The 27,211-nt window shown below is 46.8% G+C and overlaps 1 protein-coding gene across 2 annotated transcripts in view; it reads right to left on the bottom strand.

Annotated features, from left to right (window-relative positions):
* Positions 1-27,211, bottom strand: part of CLTC (clathrin heavy chain) — a 1,506,669-nt gene that overhangs the window by 384,416 nt on the left and 1,095,042 nt on the right. The window lies entirely within an intron of this gene.

Below are 27,211 nucleotides of genomic sequence, written 5' to 3' on the forward strand. Positions count from 1 at the left end.
GTTTTTTCATAGAAATGCTGGTTGTAAGAGCAAAACAGACCATCAAAACGACATCCAAAAAGTCTTCCAATTTGGATTGCAAGTGTCCCGATGAAAGCCTTAATGGGAAAAATATACATCTGCTATTGACCTCAATTTTGGTTACTAGTGACAACCCTATTGGGGCTGGAAACAGATCTTGTTACTGTCGACACTGGGGACGTTTGTATAAAAAAAAATGGCTTACTAAGTCACCCACCAATTACCAACACCACTCTGAGGGTTTAGGACAAACATTTTTGAATGGCAAAAAATACCAGTTTGTATGTTTCTTTCTGTTGTTATTTTGATGTTATTTGTTGTTAAGTTTTCACTCGAACGGACATTATTTTTTCTGCCCATTTTTTACTATGTGTTAAGTAATAAAATTGTATCTATATTTTTGTAAATCCCGACCCTATCGTCTGTATATTTGCTTTAAGACGACATCTGGCCTTGCCTACCTGAAGTGACAGGTGAATCTCTCAGCCAAATACGACACTAGCAGGTAGCTTGTTGTGGACCTTGGTTGTTTTGATAGGCCAACAATATGGCCAAAGAAGCAAGCAAAAATCTTGTGGCAAGGCCATTTTAGGGCACTAAACGAGTTTAGTAGCCATACGCGTAACCGTGAATGTGCAGACCAAAAATAATGTAAAAACAGTACAAACATGAACTGCTGCTACCAGCTTGTCTTTAGGCACATCTAAAAGTAACCAAAAATCCCATGAGTAAAAAGCTAGGGTGATACAAAAGCACCCCCATTGCACTGCACTGTAAGATGCTGTGTGCAATGTTAAATGTACAAGAATTAAAAAGGGAAACAGTTTCAGAGTACTGATAATCTGAAGGACTGATGGGTTTCCCCAAAACAATGAGCAAAATGCCTGGGGAGTGAAGCTGTGGCTTTACTCCGCTTCAAAAAGTAAAGTTAGGAGAGTATAAAAACAGAGCAAAAGGAATGGGGTGCCATAGGAAACTATGGGAGGGAAAGTTGCAAAAATAAATCTTTCCTAACACAAATGAGCTGTCAATACCCATGTTACTTTCAATGGGTTAGATCGATGAGAGCTTCTCTTAGGTAATTACTTGAAAAATAAAATACCCATTAATCATTACAAAATGCTAACACACAGGCAGGATGGCATTTCCTAAAGACAAAAATAACCTACCACCCAACAAGATCACTCAGATCAAGCAACGACATTCACCTAGTACCAAAGCCTTACAACAAAAACTCTGAGGATCACCTTTCACTCACCTGGCAACCTTAACCTAGAATAACCTACCAAAAAACATAAGCAACAGAAAGGGTCATTTGGAGTTCAGAAAACTACTTAAAACTTGGCTCTTTGCTCCAGATTCAGGAGGAAACCTTGAATACCCCTGTAGGAAACCATAATCCATAACCTGCCCCTTTGTTCTAAAAGCAGCGGTGTGCGCGCACCGGCCACCCAGGCCGACACGGCACCAATCCTAAAGGGGACTTGGATAAATGCATACAACATGATGGACAAAAAGGGACAAGTCCTGTGAACAAAACTACACCTGCCGCATGGCAGGGAAGGTAGGGGAAATAAGTGAGATACACAAGCCACTGGGGTCACACAAAAGACAAAAGAGCTCCCATTACGCAACATGCCTGTCAATTAGGCGGTCAAAGCAGAGTACAAAAAATACAGGATAACCAAAGAGGTTGGGACATCACAACTCTCCTATTCCCACTACACACTACTAAACCCTCCACCCACCTCCCTTCTTCTTGGCACCCTCCTTTTCAGATCCACCAGAGCACCTGGGGACCACAGCAGTGGTGACGGTGCGTGGTACAAATACCCTTAACATTGATTTCAATATAGGGATTAAATATGAACCATGCAAATCTGCAGCATTTTCGACATCGAGATATAGGCTTGATTCCACCTTGTTGGGGCAAAATGAAAAGAAGCTATTCTACCATCACTCTTGCTTTTTCCAGCACGAAAGCGTTGTTTAATGGTAAAAGATTATAACTTAGCCTAGTCACTGCCCAGCGCGTGAGTGGAACAATGCTTAAATATGTATACTTTTTTATTGTTAAGGTGTTTGGTTTTAAATAAACCTTTCACCTGTACAAAAAAAATATAAAACCAACAGACAATCCCAGTTACACAATGTTAAAAAACGTTAAATTAAGGGAACCCCCCCTCCCCTGTACCCCCGCTAGCAAATATTTTAAAAGGAGCAACCAGCTCCACTTAGCTACCCTCAATTCTCGCTCTATCAAACACTCCTCTGACAGCTGTCACCTCCTTGAAGACCTTGACCTGGACGTCCTTGCCCTCCTTGAGACATGGTTCAAGGCCAGCTCGGTCACTGATTTTGGCACTCTTCTTCATGAGGGCTACACGATCCTGTCCAACCCCAGACGCTCCCAGTCGGGCTGAGTGGCTCTGATCTTCCCTGAGTGGGTTCCTGCCTCCATCATCCCCACTCAAACCTACTCATCCTATGAAAGCCTTGTCTGCAGGCCGTCTCTCCTACTTTCTCTGTTACTCTCGCTACCATCTACAGACCTACCTCCCTCTTCCTTTTCAGAATAGGCCAACCTCTCCTCCTCTCTTCTTGCCTCCTCACCTAAACATATCTTCCTTGGGGACTTCAACATCCATCTCGATCCCCCTGATGTGGCCCATGTTCTTTTTTGTGACCTTTGCAACACTCTCCCTCACTATACTTCCCTCTGGCCCAATCCACTCTGCCAGGCAAACCTTGGATGGTCTCATCTCAACAGACATCCCTCTCACTAACCACCCCCCCCCATCTCTCCTAGTCGGACCACTCTCTCCTCTCTTCACTCCACAACCTCCCCTGTCCCCAGACTCCTCCCTGCGCACTGCCAGTCTCATCCTCAGTCATTCGACTGATGAAGTGTGCGCTGGTCTCTGCTTTTACCTTCTCCTTCACCCCTCCCCCCCTCCTTCATTGGACTCTTCTTGTGACTCTGTTCTAACTAACCTCCATCTGCAACACCCTGGATATCGTTGCCCCTGTCAGGAGGATCTGCATGAAGCTTGCCTCCAAATGCAACTCTTGGTATGACTCAGATTTAGCCGCTTTGAAATGAAAGTGCAAAGCAGCAGAGTGGAAGACATCTAGCTCATCTCCCGACAAACGGGCCTGCCGCCTACTCTAAAGGCAAAACCGTGTTTCCATCTGCTCCAAAAAGAGGGATCATGTCCAAGCCTGAATCTCTGAAGCCACCAATAATACGGCTGAACACTTTAAAATCGGCAAAGAAATTGCCAATCCTATTGCAGTCTCCTCTTCGCCTCCTCCCTCCCAGGCCCTCTGCTCTGCACTGGCCGCGCACTTTCCCTCCAAAACTCTTTGTCCTCTGCTCCCAGTCCCCCCCCCCCCGCCCGACTCCACCTTCTCTCACCCCTCTTGTCCCCCTTCTACCCTCCATACTCTCCTCCCTCTCTCTCTCTCATGGCTACAGATGAGATCTCTAGAGTTGTCTGCTGTATGAAATTCTCCTCTAAATAGGTGCTCCCTTGCTCATCCAGAACCATCAAGGACAACATTGGCACCCTTGCCCAAGCATTGGCTGACCTCTGCAACCACTCTTGCCACATGCTCCTTCCTGCAACCCTTTAAGCACTCTTGTGCTCCCTCTCCTAAAAAGCCATCCGATGACCCTTCTTGCCCGGCTATCGCCCTATCTCAACCCCCCCCCTTTTGGTCAAACTCATGGAGAAGCTGGTCACCCCCCCATTCCCCCAACTGACCCTCCACACCAAAACTGCTCTCCTGAACACCTGAGGCTCTACTCTCCAACTTGGAATTTAACACTGCCCCTGTTCTGATCCTCCTATGTCTTTCTTTTGCTTTTGACACAGTCAACCACTCCATCCTCATAAATCGTCTCCATGATACCCAAGGCATCACAGACAGGGCACCGACTTGGCTGACCCCCTTTGTTTCTAACAGACCCTCCCAAGTGCAAATGGGTCCTTTTCGCTCCTCCACCTCACTCTCTACCTGTGGTGTCCCTCAGTGCTCTATCCTATCGCCATGGCTCTTCAACGGTATACAGTGATAACAGCAATAATAATGAAATATTTTTCTGTGAATTTAAAACTAAATACTTGTTATTGAATAGCAAATAATGAATTAGCATATTGTATTTTATCTTACATTAAGTTTAAAACTATGACTAGCACATTTTTTTTTAACTGCAATATCATTTTCCATCAGTAGGTGCCACTCTTTCTATGGCTTTTTTCAATGCATTTTGACCGGAAACATATATGCAATCGGACAGCTTTCTCCGGAGTTCGCTTTTCTATTGGATTCCCCCTCTCATCCAAGTTTGCGTTCTTCATTTTTCTTGATTTTTTTCCCTTTTTGGTCCCTGGATTTGGATTGAAACTGGTTCTTTGGGTTACTGCCATCTCTTCTACCTCGCTGGACTTTTGGTTTTCGTTTGGACTTCTCATTTATTGGATTTTTTTTCACTCACAATTTTCCTGGTTTTTCGTTTCCATTTTGCTGGGTTTCTTTACATTTCGGTCACTGGATCTGCATTTAAACTGGTTCATTTGGTTCCTACGTTCACCTCTGGCTCAGTGGACTTTAGGTTTTCATTTGCATTTCTTTGTATTTGGTGGATTTGTTTACACATTTTTATTGGCCATCTTCAAATCTTGTTTCCTTGATGTGTATTTTTTGCTTTTTTCATCTGGGTTCCGGATTCTACCATGGATTGAATTGGATTTGCTTTTCTATGCCACTCTGATATATCTGCTTTCTGGACACCTCTTGGTAAGTCTTTCTTTCTTTAGTATTTCACAATAAATGCTGTGCTTTGTAAATATGCTAGTTCCTCTATTTTGCCGCTGCTCACTACCGTTTCCTTATATACATCTGTTTCCATTTTCGGTATAAGGACACTTGACATTGGACTCAACAAATTTAGTTATTTGTTTTTGTTATTACATTTGTTATTTTTTCATTTTTATATTTATTTTTCGTCATAAACACATGGAACACTCTTCAACATCTACCTGGCCCACCTGATCTCCACTTCCTCCCCTCATTTCCAGTGTTTCGTATACAGACAGCTCTCTTTCAGGCTGCCATATCCTAACCCCACCTCTTTATTCCCGACTGGCTGACTGCTATTCAGGCATGGTGCGCTGCCAATGATCTCTGCCTTAATGCCAGTAAGACAGATCCTTCTCATTGGGACGCTTGCTCCAGCTTTCCCCCCCACTCTCTAGCCAGACTCCTTGGGTACTTTCCCCTCACCCACATGAGGAAAAAAACCTTGGGATCATCTTTGACTCCTCTCTCTTTCTCTCCACACATCACAGACCTTGCCAAGAAGTCCAATTTTCAGCTTCATCTCCTGTGGGGCATTCTACCTTTCTTCACTTTCTCCCAGAATCTCATTGTCTCCAGAGCCCTGGTTCTCTCTAGGCTGGACTACTGCAATAGTCTTTTCCTCAACCTGCCTCTTTCCTCACTTCGTCCACTTCAACTAATGCAGAATAGGACTGCAAGACTTATCCTTGGCATCAAGCCCAGGGACTGCATCTCTCCAGTCCTAAAATCACTTCATTGGCTTCCAGTGACTACAAGGATCAAATCCAAGACCGTTTGCATCATCCACAAGGATGTCTGGGTCCTATGACCTCTACATCTTGCTTTCTCTCCTGAAATACGTCCCGGCCATTTGATCTTCTGGCTTCAACTCTCTGCAGGTCAAACGTTTCTTCAAGCAGAGAGTGGGAGGTAGATCCCTTTCCTCGGCTGGTGCCTCCCTCTGAAACAGCCCCCCCCGCTCCTCCTCTCTCAGACTTGAGCCGGATCTTCTTAAATTCCCAAAACTTCAAGATTTTTTTTCCCTCTTCTTTCCTTCTCTCCCTCCCATGCTAAACTCTCCATTTGCTGCTGCGACTGGCGCCTGATCCTCTTAGAGTCTTACAGAGGCCAGACCGCCCCAACCAGCCTCCACAGTATCCTTTGCCAGCACTTGCCCTTGGGCTCTATTTCCCGGCCAACACTAACGTGGTCCTCCCTGTCCACCGCACTCATTCTACCTCTCCCCCCCCGGCACTTGCAGCCTTGGCCTAATCAGCCCTTGCCCGTCCTTTCCTGTGCTCCCCACTCCTGCACTTCTCCCTCTACCCCCCCCAAACCCCTTGCACTTATCTGCTTGCCATGCACGGTAGGATTGTCACAAGACCAATATAACAGGTCTTTGTTGTACTTTTGTAATTCCATGTCCCCCCCGTGCCCATCTTGTCTTGCGGCGCCATGCAAATGTCCAATAAATTAAATCCCACAGGAGAACACCCAATAAAAGTCTAAGGATTCGAGGCTCCAAGCAATCTTTACCACAAACGAGGCACACCAAGGGGTGCGAATCCTGTATGATCAGCCTTATTAAAGCAGGTCCCGACATCAGTGGTTTGACCCGATAAAACCTGGCAAGTAAATGGCTGAAGTTCTGACCGAAGGTGCTAGTGTGCCCTTTGTGAAACCTGCCTGAAGGTGCCAGTGTGTCAGAGAACAGGAAGCTGGGAGGACCCCGAAACTCCACACGTCTTTGTCATCCAGTGTGCCTGCTTGGATCAGGTTCCAACTGCAATGCTTGCTGTCTTGAAATGACAGCCCCCACCCCAAGTTCGAATGAAAGCATCTAGGATGAATGGCCGGGTTCCTGCATAAAAGGCGAGCATCTTGATGCTGAAGCCAGTCGACCACTGGAAGATCCATTCCAAAGAGGTGAAGGACTGATGTCTGCAGTTATCCCAGAGACAGCCAGAGCTATCTGAGTAACCGCTGCGGCTCCATTCCCCTTTCCCAAGCGACAGGGAAGCACCAATCCGGACTTCCTCCCTTGGGCTGGTGGGACCAACCAGTCTTAAGACAACCTGCATTTGAAGCCATCCCACAACAGGCTGTGACCTTTGTGAGCTGCAAACAGCCAATACCCTGGCAACTCTGGCCAGTGTGCAGTGCATCGCCTTCCAAAGAGTGAATCCTCACAACCTTTGGTGGACTCCTTCTGCACCCCCAGAGGCACAATTCCGCCCCTTGAAGTCCCCTCATCCTAAGGCTGGACCAAGAGAGCAAGCCAAGTCGACCGGGCTGTAACCGTTCTTCACTGGTGCTATGAAAGGGTGCCAAAACCAAAAAAAGTCAAGATTATTTTTCTGAAACCTCTCCACTCAACTGCTGCGAATATCCATCCAGAGTCCCTTCTTCAGTCTGTCTGACCAAGAATCTGATGACTGGGTCTACTGCTGCTGCATTGTGAAATCTTTGTGCTTCAACTAGTTCTTTATTCTTAAAGTACTGTGAGATTCTTGGTAAAACTTACCTAGAGTTGTTTTTTTGCTCCTGTGTTGCTGAAGTAGCGAATCGTACATTTGGGAGTTTGCCAATACACGTTCGCCCAGACCCAACACCTGTGCGCCTACAAGGGAGCCTTTTACAAAGTGCCTGAACCATTTTACCCAACAAATTACTGTACTTGCAACACGTCTTCTGGACCTCTTGACATTCTACAGCTTGGGCCTGATCTATTTTGTTCTCCAATCTGGACTTCTAAAGCATAAGGCCTCTGCAATTTAAATACAAGTCTTACCTGCACTGTGTTGCCCTGGATTCATGTAATTGCTTTCCTTACCTTGAATTGTTTTAACTATCTGTGAAGTGTGTAACAAGTTATTTTACTTACCAGAATTATCATTTGATGATTGTTAATTGATTAATTTTTTTGCTAACCTAAAGGAACTCTTTCACTTACCTGTTTTCAACCTTAACGTCTACCATTTGAATTGAGTTGCCCTGCAGGCGTGTGTTGTGGCACCAAAATGATTCTGTCCTAAATGGGGTCATCAAAGAGCTACTGGCCTCAGAGGCAGATGCTCCAGAGTTAGCTGGCAAGAGGATTCTGGTCCAGGTGTTTGCTGACAACGCAGTATTGTTATCACTGACCCAGGTCAGCATCCGCAAGCAGCTGGATGTGTTTCATCGCCTTTTGTAAGACCAATGGTCTGTCACTTAATGTTACTAAGACCAAATCTATGGCATCATGCAGTTGGGCTATGCAATTGGAGAATGCCTAGATAGATATGGGGGTGCACTGGCTAGGTTTACTTCTGAATATGGTAAAGGGGTGGCGCATGTCTCCCTAGAAGCTTATAAGGCTCAGACAAGACAGGCCGTGATTTATGGGGCTGAGCTGTGGGGGGAGACATATCCGGGCATTGGCAATTGTGGAAAATAAATTCTTGAAGAACATACTTGGTCTACCTGACAGCACACACAATATGCCAGTGCGCTTGGAAACGGGAATGGAGTCAATCTACAAGCTCCGCCCAGTCTTGTACTGGGTTTGGGTGTGGTCAAATAATCTTAATAAATATAGAGATGCACTGGCAGACATCCTTGGACAGCAGGGGGGGCGCATCCCTCAAATGGGCTGCACACGTTATGAGCTACCTTGAAGAAAATGGACTTGGGACCTATTGGAGCAATCCATGCATAATTAACAAGTCATCGAGGGGTGTGGTAAAAAGTGCCACCCTTGGCTCTGAATAACTGGCACGCTATGTCAATATCAAAACTCAGGTGGTGTATGAGGGCTACCGAGATTATGTTAACCCTAAATTGGAACCGCCGCTATATATTACATTCCGATTTAGCAGCCTTAACACATACATGGAATAGGAGGCCTCTCCGCTGTGCCCTTTCTGCAGCAGTACAACGGAGGATCTGAACCATTTTCTTATGCTGTGTCCGGTCACATTATCCTTCAGGAAGCTATTCCTAAAACCACTGTTTCACTTACGTGGCTCAGGAACGGCCAATGATGCTATGGCATTGTGTTTAAATTCGGTTGATACGCCTGCAGTTTTTGCCACTTGCAAATATCTAAGATGGGCGTGAAGACTTGGATCTCAGAAAAAATTGCTGTGCGCTCATTAAGTTGCTTACCTACCCAATCATCCTACTGTAATGAATTTCAAGGGCTAGTGCTTTTATTTTATGCATTTTATGATGTTTTCTGTATTTTATGAGATCTTGTTTGAAAATTCCTACAGTATATATGTATAAAGGTTTCTCTTACTTACCTGAATTGAAAAGTGAACTTAACATTGCCTTGTTTTTTTAAATAAATAATTCACCTATAACTGCGACGATATAAGTGTCTTTTGACTTGTACTTATAGTACTTTGTACTGTACTACAGCCCTTCTCTCCCCCATCCCCCATGATAAGCCGGTCTGCTCAGCCATAGCTCCCAAAACGTTTTGGGCAGTTCAGGCTTATACTAGGAGTTGGAGCCCTGTACACTAAAAGGAGAGTCTTCTATAGTCCAACCTTAGGTGGACTTTAGAAAAGATCCCCAACAAGTAAATCTTAAGGAGTAGTGCAGGGAAATACTGTTTCCCTTTTATTTTAGTCTGGAAAATGTAACAAATGCATGAATTCTTGAAGACTGGTGGCAGTGGTACCTCAGCCACATTTGGGTGCACTACATTGCCCGATGACATGCATTACTTACCGTAATAGCATTTCTGATGATTGTATCGGCTTAGATTCACATGCTGTGCATATGGTCCGACATCCAGTGGTAACCGCGGGGTATTGCATCTAGTCTTTCGGGGACCGAAAAGGGACGTCGGCATAGGCGTGTCTGTAACACTATCCCCATCGTGACGTGTAGTGTACCCAAAATCCCTCATATGCCGAGGTCCCTCCGATTGTATTTTTTCTGCCATGAGGGAGCCCAAGGCTATAGTGAATGAGTACATAAAGAGAAATTAGTAAGACGTCTATGTTCCTTCCACCCTGACCGGGGCGGTAGGAAGGGCGCATGTGAATCGAAGCAGATACAATCATCAGAAATGCTATTACGTTAAGTAATGCAGGTCTTCTGATGCTTGTTAATCTGCTTAGAATCACATGCTGTGCATAGACTAGCGAGCAGTACCAGGAGTTGGAGGTGGGTTGTGCGAAGGAACAGTAGAGACAATATGTCTTAATACTGCTTGTCCCACCTGAGAATCAGACCTAGAAAGAGTGTCTAGGCAATAGTGTTTTGTAAAGGTGTGTACAGAACTCCAGGTTGCCGCTTTGTAAATGGACTCATAGGGAACATTTGCAATGAATGCTATGGATGCCCCAGTGCCTCGAGTAGAATGTGCTCTAGGCTTGAAGGGCAGTTCTCTCTTAGCAAGAGTGTAACATAGTGCAATGCATTTGACAATCCATATTGAGATAGCAGATTTAGAGATGGGATCCCCTGCTCTACCAGCTGCCACTGAAACGAAGAATTGTTTCGTCTTCCTCAGTGGTTTAATTCTTTCCAGGTAGAACATGACTGCCCTGCGCACATCTAGTGTGTGCAGGCTTCTTTTGGCATTGTTAGGGTTCTGGAAGAAAGTGGGTAGTTCGATTGATTGGTTCACATGGAACTTTGAGATAAATTGAGGCGCAAACCTGGGATGTGTGCGCAGAACTATCTTATCTTTGTGGATTGTAACAAAGGGGTCTAGAACAGAAAGAGCCTGTAGTTCGCTAACCCTTCTGATAGAAGTGATAGCCACTAGGAAGGCTGCCTTATAAGTCAGGTCTTTCAGACTTGCTTTATGCATAGGCTCAAAGGGAGCTCCAATGAGCCTGGTCAAAACCACATTCAGATTCCATCCAGGGGCTGGGTGAGAAATGAGAGGATAAATCCTCTTAACCCCTTCCATAAAGGCTTTAATCACCAGTATTTTCCACCACAACACCTTTTGTTGTGATGTGGTGTAGGCTGACAGAGCAGCCAGATGAACCTTTAGGGAATTGAAGACGAACCCAATGTCCAACAGATGGGTTAGATACAGCACAATGTGTGTGGGTGGGCAATCGATGGGATTGACGCCCTTGGAATTGCACCAGATGACAAAACATTTCCATTTGCTGGCATAGCAATAACGTGTATTCGGTTTTCTCGCTTCCCTGAGTATGTCCATGCATCTCTGAGGGAGTTGCAGGTGTCCAAACTCTAGGACCTCAGGAGCCAAGCAACCAAGTTCAGAGTTTTTGGGCATGGGTGTAGGGTCTCCCCCCCTGTCCTGAGACAAGTTGTACGGGCAGGGTAGTTTCACTGGTGGGGAGAGGGACATTCCCATCAGGTGAGCGAACCAGATTTGGCAGGCCTGCATGGGGGCCACCAGTATCATGGTTCCTGGTGCATCTTGTGCACTACCTTGTTGAGTAGGGGAGTCTGGGGGGGGGGTTTCGGAGCGTAGACAAATTTCCCTGACCATGTTATCCAGAGACCATTCCCTTGGATCGGTTCTGGGGGTACCTGGAGGCGTAGTCTTCGCATTGGGCGTTCTCCTGAGTTGCGAACAAGTCGATCTCTGGGAAGCCCCATTCTGCAAAGACGTTGGACACAATGTCTTCGTGTAGTCGCCATTCGTATTCTTCTGGCAGAGGAAAATCTCTGCGGAGTACGTCTGCAGGAAGACTGAGCTCCCCTGGAACATGTTGGGACAACAAAAACATCTTGTGTTTGAGAGCCCATATCCAAATGTTTTGGGATAGCTAGGATAGCCCTGGAGAGTGAGTGCCCCCCTGTTTGTTCAGGTAATACATTGCTGTAGTGCAGTTGCACCTGAAAGGCTTTCAAAGCACTGCTAATAGCTCCAGTAAGTTTATATGGTTGGACGTTACTTGAGGAGACCAAACTCTGTGTGCTGTCTGTTAACAGATGAGCTCCCCACTCTGTGAGAGATGCGTCTGTCGTGAGAGTGGCTTCCACTGTGGGGCTGGAGAAGGTCTTCCCCTTCAAGCGGTTTTCTCTTGACCACCACTGCAGAGAGAGAACGAGGGCTGGCGAGACAACTACCAGATCTTCCCATTGTCCGCTGGCCTGACACCACTGGCTGTTGAGCCACGCTTGCATGGGACGCACGCGCAGCCGCGCGTGGGGGTCCAAGTATATGCATGACACCATCATTCCCAGCAAGCGCATGGCTTTGCGCACCGTCACCTCCCGACTGGCTACATATTGAGGGATCTGAAAAAGCATGTTCTGAACCCTCTCGTTGGAGGGGAAGACGAGACCGTCCGTCCGAATTAGAGCTCCCAGAAATTGTTTCATTTGACTGGGGACTAAACTGGATTTCTTTTCGTTGATTGAGAAACCCAGATTGAAGTGGAGATCTACTGTTTTTTGGGTGTTCGAAAATCAAGCGTCAAACGAGTCCCCCGTAATGAGCCAGTCATCGAGATAAGGGTAAACTGGGACAGATAGTCGGCGCGGGGGTGCTGCCGCCACTGCCAGGACTTTGGTAAACACCCTCGGCACCGAGGTGATGCCGAAGGGGAGTACCTTTAATTGGTAATGCCTGTCCTGCATCATGAACCTTAGATATTTCCTGTGCGCTGGCAAAATTGAAATATGAAAGTATGCATCTTTCATGTCCAATTTTGCCATGTAGTCCACTTGTTTCAGCAATGGGATCACCTCTTGCAGTGTTATTTGAGGGGTTTTATAAACTTGTTCGCTGGGCACAGGTCTAGAACAGGACACATGGCGAGATCCTTTTTGGGTACAAGGAAGTACACTGAATAAATACCCTTGTTTTCCTGAAGAACAGGGACAGCTTCTATGGTGTCCTTTCCCAGCAGTGCTTCCACTCTTGATTCAGAATCTCCAGATGGTCCGGTGAAAGGCGCTGTGAGCGCAGCGGTCTGAATTGTGGAGGTCAGGCGAATTCCACGCAACAACCGTGGGCGACCGTCTTTATGACCCACTGGTCTGAATTTATCTCCTCCCATGCCATGAGGAAAGATGTTAATCGCCCCCCGACTGGGGTAACATGGGAGGGGACCTGGATTTGGTGATCATATCTGACCAGAGGCTGTGGCTCTTTTGGGATTGAGGCCTCTACCTCTGCCGCGTTTATGACCCCCTTGGCGGGTAGTATGCGATGTTTCCAGAAATTTGTCCTGAGTTGAAGTTTCCCGTACCGTAGTAGTTTTGACCAGCACAGGCTTGCCCTTGAAAGGACCACCGAGAGTTATTACCCCTCTGGGTGGAAGGTTTGTGTGATCTGTTGTAGAGACTTCAAAGTCTAGTGCTCCTTCTTGGCTGTTTCCAAAGCCTCATCCACCGCTTTTCTGAAGAGGTTTATTCAATGGGTTCTTCAATGGGTTTATTGATGAGGGAGGCTGGAGTTTCTGGTTTAAAACCTGAGGTCCGCAGCCAAGCATGTCTTTTCAGCAGGGTCCCTTGGGCCAGAAACTGGCCAGCGGTTTCCGCAGTGTCTAGGGTGTTCTTGATCACATGCTGGTTAACGCGTCTTCCCTCCATTACAATGCAGAGAAGCTTTGATTTGGCGGGTTCAGGAACCTCTTGGAGGCCTTCCTGGAGCAAGTTCCATTGGGCGTCAGCATAGCTTGCCAATAGTGTTTTATTATTCGCAATCCGCGTAGTGTATGGGGCCACTGACGTGACACGTTTGCCAAGGGCATACAGTCGCTTAGATTCCTTGTCCGGTGGTGCTTCCTCCGTGGCAAGGGGTACCCCTGGCCTTTTTCGAGTGGTAGTCACTACCAATGAATCTGGGATGGCATGTCCTTTGATGTATAAAGGGTCGGAAGGGGAAGGGCGAAATCATTTTTCTACTCTTGGGTTCACTGCCTGGGTCTGAGCTGGTGATACCAATAAGGGGGCCACCCTTCTCTTAACAGAGTTCAGGAGGGGGATTGCCTGGCTCGATGGAGGTTTCTCCTTAAGGATATCCTCTACGAAATCCTGCTCAGGCACCGCCTCTTGAGTGAACATTTTAAAGTATTCCGCTGCTTTTTTCAACATGGAGTTGAATGCCATCTGGTCATCTACAGGAGAGGCCTGGAGAGCCGGGGTGGACAGAGGAGAATCCAGGCACAAAACATCAGAGTCCTGATCTTGCTGTATCCATGGGTCCTGACCTTCCTGCTGGGTTTCCTCCCAGTTGTCCGTAGTATTCTGTTCTTCCTCATAACTTTGTAGAAATGAAGCTTCTTCATTATAAATGTCCCTATGTGTGTCCATCTGGACAATGTCTTACTGCTGAACAGCATGAGACTGATCTTCTTGAATTTAGAGGTTAGGGTCTACCCAAGCCCTTTTCAGGGGAGGATGATCAGAAAAACTGATCATCTTCTCCAGCCGATCCATACACCTTTTTAATTTCTCTGTAGTGCATTTAGTGGACCCAAACAGGCCTGCAGGTGGAGAAACTGTGTTCTCCGCTCTTCGGGGAGTCTTTTAGGGTGTCGGAAAGAGACTCTTGACTATCTTCATAAGCGTCGTAAGAATCGGGATCCCAATCCGCATTTGAAAACTTTTTCACGGCTTGTCCCATAAGTTTAGGCGGAGCCAGGGTAAGACCAACTGCCGCCGTAAATCTTTCGATGCTGCTTTCGATAGTCGCCAAATCAGCGTGAGACAGTGGCTCCGATAGTTTATCGGTAGGTGTACTATCTTCCACAGCGCTAGATGGCCTAGCGGTTGGTTTTCCGGGTAGAGGCCTAGCCGTAGTTTTCAGGCCTACCGCGGCATTTGAGACCATCGAAGCATCGGATTTTCACGCTTCGACGTGTGCAGGTTTTGGAGTAGCGCCCTTACTTGATTTAGATTGCCCAGTCGCAAGGCGCTGCTGCGGATGCGGGGAAGGCTTTGTATCAGAACGATCTGAGGAAACCGGCGAAGTTTTCGGTGGCCCTGTTGGCGCTTTTATCTTTTTCAACGAAGATGTCGAAAACGGTGTAGGGATTGTGTGCTTAGTGCGATGCGCTTGTACGCCCCTGTCGCCGGGTGTTGTCCCTGTAGCGAGACCAGAGTCAGGCCTTAAAGGGTCAGGGACGGGCGTGGCGGACCTAGAAGCGTCCGCCTCAAGGTCTATAACATCCGCAACGGATGTTTGGTCATCCGAAGAACCCCCGTCACTCTCAGCGGGTGTGGAGGAAGGGGGTTCCACTTGCGACATACCATACGCGGCCCACCGCTTTACACAGCGCTCCTTAAGGGTCTTAGGCCGAAGGAGTTTGCAGGCCGCACACCGCTTCTCGTCGTGCTCTAGGGGGACACAGGTGTTACACGTCCTGTGTTCATCCTTCCAAGGATATCTAACCCTACAGTTAGGGCAGAATCTAAAAGGAGTCCTTTCCATAGCTAAAGGGAAGGATGACCAGACCAAAAGGGAAAAGAGGTGAAAGGAGGAAAGACATACCGACAATATGGCCACCCCGACCCCACTCTCCCCCTACTGTATAGGCCGGCCAGAAGGCCCGACCACGTGGAAAATCCGGCCGCTGGATCTTAGGCGCCGAAATCCACAGCCGTAGACTAATCCCCCGTAGTCTTCGTCAAAGATGTTCTTGTGGCCGTAGTGACTTAACGGGGAATAACCGACAATTCGGTAAAGATAAACAATGTCTCTAGTAAGAGCTCTGCTATAGAGCGACCAGTTATCTGGGTGGATAAAAACTATCTGAGGGACCTCGGCGCGTGAGGGATTTTGGGTACACTACACGTCAGTGTTACAGACACGCCTTTGCCGACGTCCCCTTTCGGTCCCTGAAAGACCAGATGCAATACTCTGCGGTTACCACTGGATGTAGAACCATATGCACAGCATGTGATTCTAAGCAGATTAACAAGCATCAGAAATAAATTTACTTCAAGGTAGCCATTTTACCACAACAGAGTCCAAAATGGCGAAATCCCGAGCTTTAAGCCATGCCTTTATTCTGTCCATGTTGGGCTTCCTCCTGGCCGGCATCGAAAAGGGTCATATATGTTAATGCATTTGGGGAGGCTTCTTGCAAGAAGTCTGGGAAATGCATTGCGTGGGTGAATGGACTGGAACTAGAGTGTGTAGTTGAAGACATCTCCAATACATATTCCAGCAAGATTGAGGTCAAGGTTGCTGGGCAGTTACTGAAGGAGCTGGCTTTCAGGATTGGACAGCCACCCTCTGAATGATGCAGCTAATTCTCGTGGTTGGCGGGGCCAACTCCAGGCCAGGATTTCACATATTTGGGGATAAGGAGCCATTTCACAGTCAATCACTGAAGCCTAGATTTATAAGCAGCTAAAGAGGGAAGCAGAGGTCTGTTCGTGGAACCTGAATGGGCCAATCCTTCCACTGCTATGGTGAAACTCTACACTTAAATAGGAGGGACTTGTACCTCATGCCATCCTCTTGGACTAGTGGCCTAACTAGTCTCAGGTACTGCTCTCTTCTCATCCTCTGAAGAGCCAATAGGCAAATCTCGTTGGCATCATCTGGAGTGGTGACTCCACTCTTGCAGCTAACTGAGCATGACCTTTGGAGGAGGACCCAGAGTCTGGGGTCTTCCTTAATAACTGGGATAGTTAGCTGCCCCTACCTGGAACACCCAACTTCAATATAAACATATTGCACTGATCAACTACAACTGCTTTGAGTCCTTAAATCCCCATCATAGAATTGAGCATTACTATTGAAAAGTATCTTATATGTAACCTAAGTTAGGTTACCTACCTTGAACATTGTGAAACTTGTGTACCTAGGATAAGGACTGAAAGGTTAGTATCAATGTGTTGTTGTACCTTATAACTTTAAAAGACCTATGAAAAAACCATTTCCCCATCACTTTAGATTACTACAGTGTATTGTTTGCACCAATGCTTTAACTATGAATTTTAAAGTGGGGTGTGTTCCAATTTGGACACCAAACTTAGATTGTACATATGTATTTATTGCCTTTACTGTTAGTGTTTTTTACTTAATGCAAATATTTAGCTAAATATTTACGTGTGTGTACAATCTATTGCTTCTCAAACTTGTTTGTAAATTGTACTTTACACCAAATCCATAATTATAATTATTCTTTTATAACACGCTAAATACCAGCGAGTGGTTTCTAAGCATGGGATCGGGATTCGATCCTTTGTTGCGCTGCGTTGTCTTGCTTCCAAGACCAACACGATGCCCCTGAGCTATCCTCCTTCCCCATGATCTCCAAAGCCTCTGCCTAACTGCTTATCTGTGTTACCAAGCTATAAAGTATTTTCGAACAAAAACGACTGTCTCCAAACGTTAGCATTGCAAACTCCACTAGTAGTGGTTCTGATAAACAGTCTATAAAAAACATGTATGATTTCCCAGTTATGAAGTGCCTTTTCTGTCCTTGAGGCCTATGAAAAAAGAAAGTAGATGCGCCTGATTATAATGGGATGCCAAGCACATGCTGAGGGATACTGATCCTTCAGCGATACAGTGACTGGCAAGTGACCACAACAACTTACTCAGCTTATGCGACATGACAACTAAAGGCAGTCTTCCAAGTAACTGGAGTAAAGAGCAGCTAACACCTAGTGTTAGATAGAATTTCATTTTTGTCCAATGTTCTTCCCACCCGTGAATCACACTGCACTTTTTGCTGGACTCTTGGATTTTTGATCACTTCTCCAGAATGAACCCCCCTACCCCCCTGCCCCAACGCTCCCGGCTCACCAACCCAGTCTTTTACACTACCTCTGGGAACCTTTTTCAACGCTTTTGGTTGCATCTTTTTGGAGTAATGCTTTTCTCCACCTTCCTTAAGTGTAGTGCTGAGGGGACACAATGTATCCCTTTTTCCACTTCTCCTGTAACTTTCTAGTTACAGTGACCAGTATATCCGAGTGGCTCAAGGCAGCAGATATTTTACACGCAGGAGGCAGTCAGAGCTGCGGAAAAGGACACATGGGTGACCAATGACCTAAAACAGTGCCGGCCGCCTTTTTTCGCCGACTCTTGATGACTTGTCCTTTCTTGAGCCTTCATCTGCCATCCTGGGTGGGGGCGGTCTGGCTCTCTTTTGCTCCTATTGGGAAGCCCGCCCGAGGGAACCAGCATGTATGGGAGGACAGGAAGCTGGGAGTACACAAACTGTGCAGGTCTTTGTCCTCCGGTATGCAAGCTTGAATCCAGTTCTGACTGGGAGGCTGGTTGTCCCTCTTGGGACCCTCCCCCCAAAGTTTAATATGTGGCATAACTGCTGATTGGCTGGGCTCCTGCATAAAAGCGAGGGTCCTGGAGAATAAGGAGCTAGTCGACCCATGGAACGAAGAATCCAAGGAAGTAGAATATCTGCAGCCACCTCCAGGACCGCTAGTGACTGCTGAATAATCGCTGCTGCTCCAAGCTCCTCCTCTGATCGACAGAAAAGATCCAGACCGCACGACTTGAGACAACTTGCAAAGAGCTGCAACCGTCCTGGGCTGCAATTCCCCAATATCCTGGGCCCCGGACCAATTTGCTGTGCATCTTCTCCTTAAGCACAGTTTCGGCTGGAACCTCGTGGGCATCCTGCTGGACCTACAGTAACCTTTTGCCGCTCTGAAAAGTCTCCCCTTCCAAGTCAGGGATTGAGAAACAGACAGAAGCCTGTCATGTGACAACCGTCACTGAACCAGAGCTGGGTCAAGCCCCAACAAGACAGAATCGTGAAGATCATCTGCTGGGCGTCCCATTGCAAAATCTTAACAGGAGCTGCTGTTGCCTCCCCTGGGGAACCAGCCGGTGAACAGTATTCTTTCTTCATGAAAAGGCACTGTACTGCTCCAAGGTACCCACATGGGTGCTTGCTGTTTTAAATCTGACTCCTCCTAAGCTTTGAGACATATTCCAGTGGACAACCCAACTGTGTTCTCCTAGGAATAAGGACACTGGTCCTCTGGTCTACAACCGTCCAGGGAGTCTGCTCTACCTACCAGAAACCACCTTTTAAACCTTTTACCGATCTGAGGTATGATATGGCATTTATAACGCGCCTATACACAAGTGTTTCAAGGCGAGGCAAGGGAGGGGAGACGGAGGGAAGAGAGACACCAATCCTACTAGGCCAGGTGACATTGAGATACTGCAAGTGCAGGGGTTGGGGGGAGGGTAACGAAGGGGGCAGTCTGGTACATAGGATAGCAGTAAAATAAATAAGACAACAAATAGAAGTGCAGCCAGCTGGTGGCAAGGGTAAGTGCAGACAAAGTGTCAAGTGCTAGCAGGGGGTGTAGGGATACAGAAACAGTCCCCAAATGCAGGGTTGTCATGGGGTCGTGCAAGTGTGCAACTGATGGGGGGACGTGGGCCAGAGATCAGAGGTTAGCCAGATAACCAGTGCAGTTTCAGATTTAGCCAGGAGATCAGAAAGGAGAGCAGGAGAGAAAGCAGAAGCAAAGAGGAAGGTCTTGAGGAGCTTCCGGAACAGAAGATGGTTCTTCTCAAGTCTCAGAGAGGCTGTTCCAGTGGGAGGCCCCAGCAGAAGAAAGATCTGCCAGCAACTTGCTGCTTGGAGAAGCGACTAACCCTGAGGGAGTTGGAGGCGGATGAGCAAAGAGCTCAAGAGGAAAGGTATTTAGGAAGAGAGTTGAAAGTATTGAGGTCCCAGGACCCAGAAGGCCTTGTGGACAATGCAGAGGGTTTTGTACTTAATCCTCACTGCTAGTGGGAGCCAGTGCAGAGATTTCAGTCCTGGAGAGATACGATCCCTGGGCTTTAGGCTAAGGACAAGTCTTGTAGCCCTGTTATGGATGAGTTGCAGAGGACGGAGAGTAGAGGCAGGTAGATTTATAAAAAGGTTGTTACAATAGTCCAGCCTAGAGAGAACCAGAGCACTGGTTACACTGAGCATCTGAGGGAAGGAGAGGAAAGGAAGGATACCACTGAGGAGGTGCAGCTGGTAGTGTGACTTCTTCGAGACGTCAGATGTGAGGAGAGAAGGAAAGTGTGGAGTCAAAGATGACACCAAGGTTTTTAGCCTCACAGGTGGGAACAGAAGGAGGGCCAAGAGAGGCCGGCCAGAGAGTGACAGGAAAGGAGGGAGCAAGAGTGCCGATGAGGAGAATCTCGGTCTTACTGGTGTTAAGGCAGAGATCACTGGCGGCACACCACTCCTGGATGGCGGACAGACAGTCCGAGATGAGAGAGGGAGAAGAGGTGGCTGGAGGGAGCCTGAAAATGAGCTGAGTGTCATACGCATAGTACTGGAAGTTAGCGGCAATGCGCTGGGCAAGAAATGCCAGTTATTTGTTGAACAGCCAGGGAGAGAGGTTAGACCCCTGGGGAACACAGAGATAGAGAAGAGGAAGGACCCAAGTTGGACCTGGAAGGGTCGATCGGAGAGGAAGGAGGTCAGCCAAGCCAGGGCCTGATCATTGATACCCAGTTTATCACAGAGACAGTTGAGCCTGATGGCATGGTTGACCGTGTAAAAGGCAGAAGAGAGATTAAGTAAAATGAGGACACGGGGTGGAATTGAGGCTGGAGAGCAGGTCTTCATGGATGTTCAGGAGAGCCGTTTCCGTGCTTCTGGCAGCTCTGAAGCCAGACTGATGGTCATGGAGACAACCAACAAATTCAGAGTGAAGATTAAGCTGGGAGATGGCCAGGTTTTCCAGGAGTTTGCCCAGGAAAGGATTGATGGAGATTGGACGATAGTTGGGCAGGAAGGGTCGGCAAAGTGTTTCTTCAGAAGAGGGCCCACAAGGGAGTGCTTCAGGGGTGAGGGGAGGACTCCATTGGCGAATGAGTGGTTGCAGAAGTCAGCCAGAGCAGGAGCCAGTGTGTAAATGTGGTCCTTGATGATTTTAGAGTAACAGGGGTGAACCTGTTTTGACGAGACTTTCATAGATCGGACTTGTCTAGAAACCTCATCTGAGGAGAACAGGGGAAAGGCAAGGAATGAGGGAGGAGAGGTGGCTGAAGAAGGGCCAGAGGAAGAGCAGGGAGTAGAGGGAGGAGGAAAGGAAGAGAGAGGACAGGATGTCCTGATCCAGGGCCGTGCAGAGGGCCTGGGGGTGACAGGAGAGGTAGAGACTGCAGCAGGATTGGCCAGCTCCTTGCAGATTTAAAAGTGTTCAGCCTTGTTGTTAGATGGCGTAGAGAAGCAGACTTGGATGTGTGCTCTCTTCTTGGTGCGGACAGAGAGCCGGTAGTGCCTTTGGGGAAGGCGGCAGGCCAGTTTGTCAGAGGGTGTACCAGAAGCATGCCATTTCCTCTCAGCCACCCTGCACTTGCGTTTAAGGGTGACAAGGTCCGAGTCGTACCAAGAGTTGCATTTGGCTTTGGGCTTGCAGAAGACTATTTTGACAACTTTTGACATTGTTTGCCTTTCTCTGTTCTTCTGTCGAGGGGCCTATTCAACCAGTGTTAATGTATAGGTTGCCTAAAAGTACTCACCAGTATCTGTGTTGCTTACTTTAAATGTTGGTTATAAGAAATTAGCTAAACTTGACTGCTACTCTACCTACCTAACTGTATATCATCTAACAGTTTACAATTTAACTGAATAATGCTTAAAGGTCTCACTGTATATAAATGTGAATAAGTTTATATACCTGCAATTCGAATAATGTGTTGGCTGCCTTTGTGTTAATAAATATTTTTAAAAAAAACTACTGTGTAGAAGTATATCCTTGACTATAGGAGTGTCTTGAGGTCTTTGCATTTACCTACAACTGTTCTCCCTCCTAGATTAAGCCTGGATGCTCGTCCATTGCTACCAAACCTTTTGGGTAGTTTAGGCTAACCCTAAGAGTTGGAGCCCTCTACTCCATACAGTGCTCTTCTACAGACCTCCTACAAGTGGACTTTAGTAAAACTCCCTGTTAGAGAGATTTATCATTGATATGCTTCATCCGCTCTCCTAGTGAGACCCCCAGCACGTTTTGCTGGACTTCTGTACCTTTTTCTTTCTTTTCTGAATGAGGGGAGAATTTTACCTCTCATTCATTCTTATTTTCTCTGACCTTTGGAACTCTGATCTCTGTGTTTTACCTTTTGCCATGGAGTCTGCTTTCCTCCACATCTATTTGAAGGCATCTATGTTTAACTTTTGCAGCATACAGCACCTTATGTGCACTGTTGCTGGGAACCCTTTGGGTTCTCCTTTGAGATTCTTTACTTATTCTTAATAACTACAGTTCTTAAGGATAGAGGGATACTGTGTATTCTTCCTAAAATGTTTCACTATGAGAGATTAGCACACCACCTTACGTGGAGTGCTAAAGGGATAGCTAGTATCCCCCTTCTCTCTGTTCCTGTGACTTTTTCGTCAATGACAACCCTACAGTTATGGCCGGTGGCAGTGGACATGCTCCAACAACTATGGTGCTATTTTTTACCGCAAACTGTATTCACAGTCTTGTTTGTGCACAATAGGGTCACCAATGTTCCAACATGGTGGCTTCTTTCTTTTTTCGCCATTCGTCGTGTGTTTGTCTTTTGTTAGCCCTACCATTCTGGGAAGAGGCAGTCTGTGTGCGCGTGCGTTGCCTTTGGCGGCAACACTGGCTGCTCCTGCGTAGGTGCCGGTGTGTCTGTGCAGGCAGGAAGTGGGGGAGGAATTATTCACTCGCCTCAGTGGTAGAAGTGTACCAAAAAAATTTATGGAACTGTGATCTCGGCAGGGGAGAGGGTAGGCGGAAGCATAGGGAAGCACGTGACAAGGTGTTGCAACCAGGGCATTGCAATAGTCTAGGTGACTAGTAACTAAGGCTTCTATTACATCTTTAGACTTGCAAAAGGACATGAATGGACACATCCCCAGTATAGAATGGTGAATATGGTTATAAAAAGTAGAGGAATGGCAAACAGAAAACAAATAGTGTAAAACTGCTTCCAACTGTTCCCGCTACCTTCGATCACTGACTCCCCTGCCCTTTTGTCTGAGTGCCTGAATGGAACCAGTTCCCACTGGGGGGCTGGCAGTCCTGATTGGACAGCCACCCTCGCCTTTCTGTAAAACGCTGAGAGATTTTGCAGAGGAGTGTGTAGGAAAACTGGATAAAAGGTGGTGCAGGAGGTGAAAGGCAAGTCGACCAAGGAAAAAGAAGAACTGAAGCTGAAGACAATCAGACACCTGCAGACCCTTCCAATCACTGAAGCGACCACAGCTGTCCTGACCCCGTTTTCTAATTGACAGAGGAGCTCTGAAGAGGACAACTCCTTCCCTTTAGCTGGTGTGACAAACCAGCCCTGAGATTAAATACAAATTGAGCCCTCTTCCGAGGTGCTGTGCCTTTCCAGAGCTGCAGAACACGATTACCAGGAGACCTCCGACCCATTTGCTGTGCAACGTCTTTGCAAAGCCAAATCCGTGAGGAACTTTGGTGAGCTTGAGTTGGGTCTCCACAGGCAGGATCCCACTCACCAGAGTGCAGGACTTCAGAATTGAAGATCGCCCGGGCAAATACCGTCCTTTGTTGGAGCTGATAAAGGCGCCAAACTGCAGACCAACCAAGGAGATTGAAGACCTGTGCCAAGGGTTCTCTCAAGACAGCTGCCGAGAAATCCCATTCAGAGGCCTTCCTTTTGTTACCAGACCAAGAAATCAGGAGACCGGGTCTGTCACTGCTGCACAGAGGAGAAGCCAGCTACGTTCATGTCTTCTAACCTAAGGTACTGTGGGGAGAAAGGTACAACTTTGCTCGAATTGAAGAGTCGCTCCAGTGTGGCTGGAGTGCTTGAAGGTGTCCAGGGTATCCACCCCACCTCTGACCCAAGCTTGCCAGCTTGTCTCCCTTTGGGGAGTCCTTTCACAGGGTCCTCCTAACTTGTGTTATATTCTTACGTATTCGCACCAGGAAAGGCAGATTGGCCAATCACAATCTGCCTTGCCCCGGGCGCGATTGCGCATTCACTGGCCGTGGTGTAAAGAAATGAAAAATTTAAAAAGTTACAAAAAATGGCCACTGCTATTACAACAGAAAAGAGACTCGGCCCCTTTTCCATTTTAGTAGTGGCAGCCATTTTATTGTCTTTTTTTCCTCCGACGGGAGATGTGCTTGTGAAAAAGAAAACTATCTGCACCCGGGGAATAGCTTTCCGTGCGATTGCGTTAAGATAAAGTTTAAAATGTCCACTGCCATTAAAATAGAAAAGGGACCCAGTCCCTTTTCTGTTTTAATGGCGGCAGCCATTTTTGGCTGACGGAAGAAAGGAAATTAAATCTATATGCACCCCAAGAAATCCCAGGGTGCAAATAGCTTTCACGACCTGGCGGCAGGGAGGACATGGGATTTAACAGCCCGCAGCACGACCTGAAGCCCATCCTTCGCCGGGGCCTACAAAGCTTTGGCTGGCGGGCTGTTAAATCTCATGTCTGCCCCGCTGCCGGGGGCGTGAAAGCTACAAACTTATCCTCAAGACTGCTTTGCTATTCTGCTCTTTCGTAAGACTTTGGGCTTCACTCCTACACTGACCTTTTCATATAGTTAGGGATTGGATTTTGAAAGCAGTAGCATAAGTGTCTCTAGAACGTTAAGCTCTGCTTTTGTGTCGATAACCAACTTTTTCCTTCCTAAACACTTTATCTGATGTGTGTTTGCTAACTAAATACAATTACTGTTGATCTGTAAAGTAACGCAAGTGCGCGCTACTACCGATAATACGGTAGAACTGTCATTAGTGTCAAACTCACAAGTGTACCCGCGAGCAACTACTGTTGAAGTACTCACCTTTGGAAATTATTAAGAATTCCTATGTGTGTTCGTTAGTGAAATAAGTATTTACCTACCTTCCTTGTGTAAATAATTATAAATATATGTTTTTAAAGCAACATTTACTGTGTAAGAGTTTCTTTGGACTATTAGATTTACTGGGTTCAGTGTACTGACCTACAAGCTTACTTCTTCCTCTCCCTTTGGGTAATACAGACTTATACTAAGAGTTGGGGTCCTGTATGCCAAGGAATAGTTTTAGTAAGTCTTACCTCAAGTGGACTTTAGGACAACTCCCCAACACCTATACAACAATATTCTAATATTCCATAGGGGACGCTGGCAGTGCAAAACAAATATATACAAGAGGTTGTCAAAATAGCATATGCCAGTATAGTGAGATCCAACTTAATGTGGGTGTTTTTATAGGTACTAAAAGGTGGAGAATATCTTTTGCAAGAATCGAAGTGGCAGTTGAGATTTTGAATAACAGTTAAATTGTACTTTTCAGAGCTGGATATGGAAAGACTATGTTTTCTCTTGTTTTACCACCTAGAAGTGTGCCATTGCGAGGCTTCAATGGACGTATTTAGGAGGCTATACGATTGAGCTCCAGCAGAGCCTTTAAGATTAGCAGCTGAGGGCATGGTGGGATCCACCAATTCTCTGTGAGGTGGTGCCACCAAAGGCAAATACTAACTTTAATCGTGTATTGCCCCCCCCACCAATTGCAAAACACATTTTACCAACTGTATCATTCTTCGAATTGCAAATAGTTTAAATGGAAAACGGCCCACCATCCCCCTACTTCTGCTGCCCATCCCCACCATATTAAGAGCCCTGTAATAAAAGAAAAGCCATTTGCGTTTCTATTGTCTGCTAGTGTACACAAACTCACTGAAGGAGAAACTTGTGAATTGCAGTTAAGGAATTAATGGATTTATTTAAACTAAAAAAGGGTGACTTCCATGCAAACAAATTGGTGAGTATCTGTTCAGTGATTTGGGCTATGCGGATGAGATTATTTCTTTAAAGCAATTTTCCTTGTGCTTAAACAAATGCAAAACGCCCAAAACTACTTTTATGGCCCTTTAGAACTTTTCAACCTTGGATGTATTTGCACCAATCTTTGAAGATGTAGGATACCAGTGCTGATCAACAGTTCTGGAGAGTTTCATGCAGATTCGTTACACGATTCAAAGGTTATAAGTGATAGAGTGGTGATGTTAGAGTATATTTCCTTTTTGAGCGAAATTCTCTCCACCTACGAGTCCCCCAGCACTTTTTGCTGGACTCTTGGTTTTTATCTGACTGTTGAGCGAGTGGTACCCTTTTTCCACACTCACTCAGTCTAACTCTGTACATGGGAACCCTTGTTATCTCTTTTTGATACTCTATGATGGAGTTCTGCTTTCTTCCATGTTTTCTGGCATCTACCGTTTACTATTTCAGCACTTTCTGTGCAGTGTTGCTGAGAGTTCCTTGAGCTTCCCTTTTTATTTTACTTGGCTTAACTACTGTTACCAGGGCAGGGGGACACAGTTTTGTCTCTCCGGTATTTTATCTTGTGAGATCAGCTTACCCCGCCTTATGTGGAGTGCCGAGGGGAAACATGGTCTCCTTTTTCTCACTGTTTCAGTAACTTTAAGTAACGGTTACAAGTTCACCTGACAGGCTGGTGGTATGGTACCATTCATAGCTGTGGTAGGGGCACAGGGGTCACAATCTGCTTAAAATGGTGGCTGTACTTTTTTAAGCCCTGTTCATGATGACTTGTTCTTCCTTGAACCTTCTTCTGCCTCCCTCGGTGGGGTGTGGTCTTGATGGGTCTTTTGCCTTTAGCGGGCATCCCTTGGAAAGGCAGCCAAGGTACTCATGCCTGAAAGGGCGGAAAGTGGGGGCGGTAACCGAAACCCCCCCCCTGGTCTTTGTCCTGCAGTGTGCCAGCTTGTAACCAGTTTGAAATGGGAAGCTGGCCGTCCTCCTGGACTGCTGTCGCCCAGATTTGCATGAGAGGCTTTAATGGTTATTGGTGGGCTCAGCCAGTTTTCTTGCATAAGAAGAGACTGTCCTCGAGCTGAACCTCAGAGTCAACCACTGGATTGAAGATCCGAAGAGGAATTCACAGGACGCCCCAGCAACTTCCAAGCGACAGCCAGAGCCATTGAGTGACAGCTGAAGACCCGACCACGAATTCTGAGCCAAACGGAAGATCTCTTGAAGCCTACATCCTCCTATAGACCGGTGGGACGAACCAGTCTGAAGATAGATCATCTGCATTTTGCGCCATCCCACCAAAAGCTGCAACCTTCCCGGGCTGCACACTCCCAATATCCTGGGGACTAGTATCATTTTGGGTGCAATGTCATAAGCAGCGTGGATTCGGCTGAATCCTTGTGGGCATCCTTCTGGGCCTGCAGTGACTCTTTTCCACTCCTTCAATTACCCCGAGCGGAGTAGACGACCGATAACGGAAGAAAGGTCTCTCGGACAACAACCGTCACTGAACCGAAGCCTGTGAAGGGCTCCAACTCACCAGTGCCACGAGAATCCACTGCTAGGCGTCCCACTACTCGAAGGCATCCATCTGTTCCCTCCAAAGTTCCTTCTTCAGCTATCCAGGCCAAGAAACCCAAACCAGGGACAACTGTTGCCTCACCATGGGGACCAACATGCGGCACCA

Source organism: Ambystoma mexicanum, chromosome 9 (assembly GCF_040938575.1).
Source record: "Ambystoma mexicanum isolate Mex_15411 chromosome 9, UKY_AmexF1_1, whole genome shotgun sequence".
Classification (NCBI taxonomy): domain Eukaryota; kingdom Metazoa; phylum Chordata; class Amphibia; order Caudata; family Ambystomatidae; genus Ambystoma; species Ambystoma mexicanum.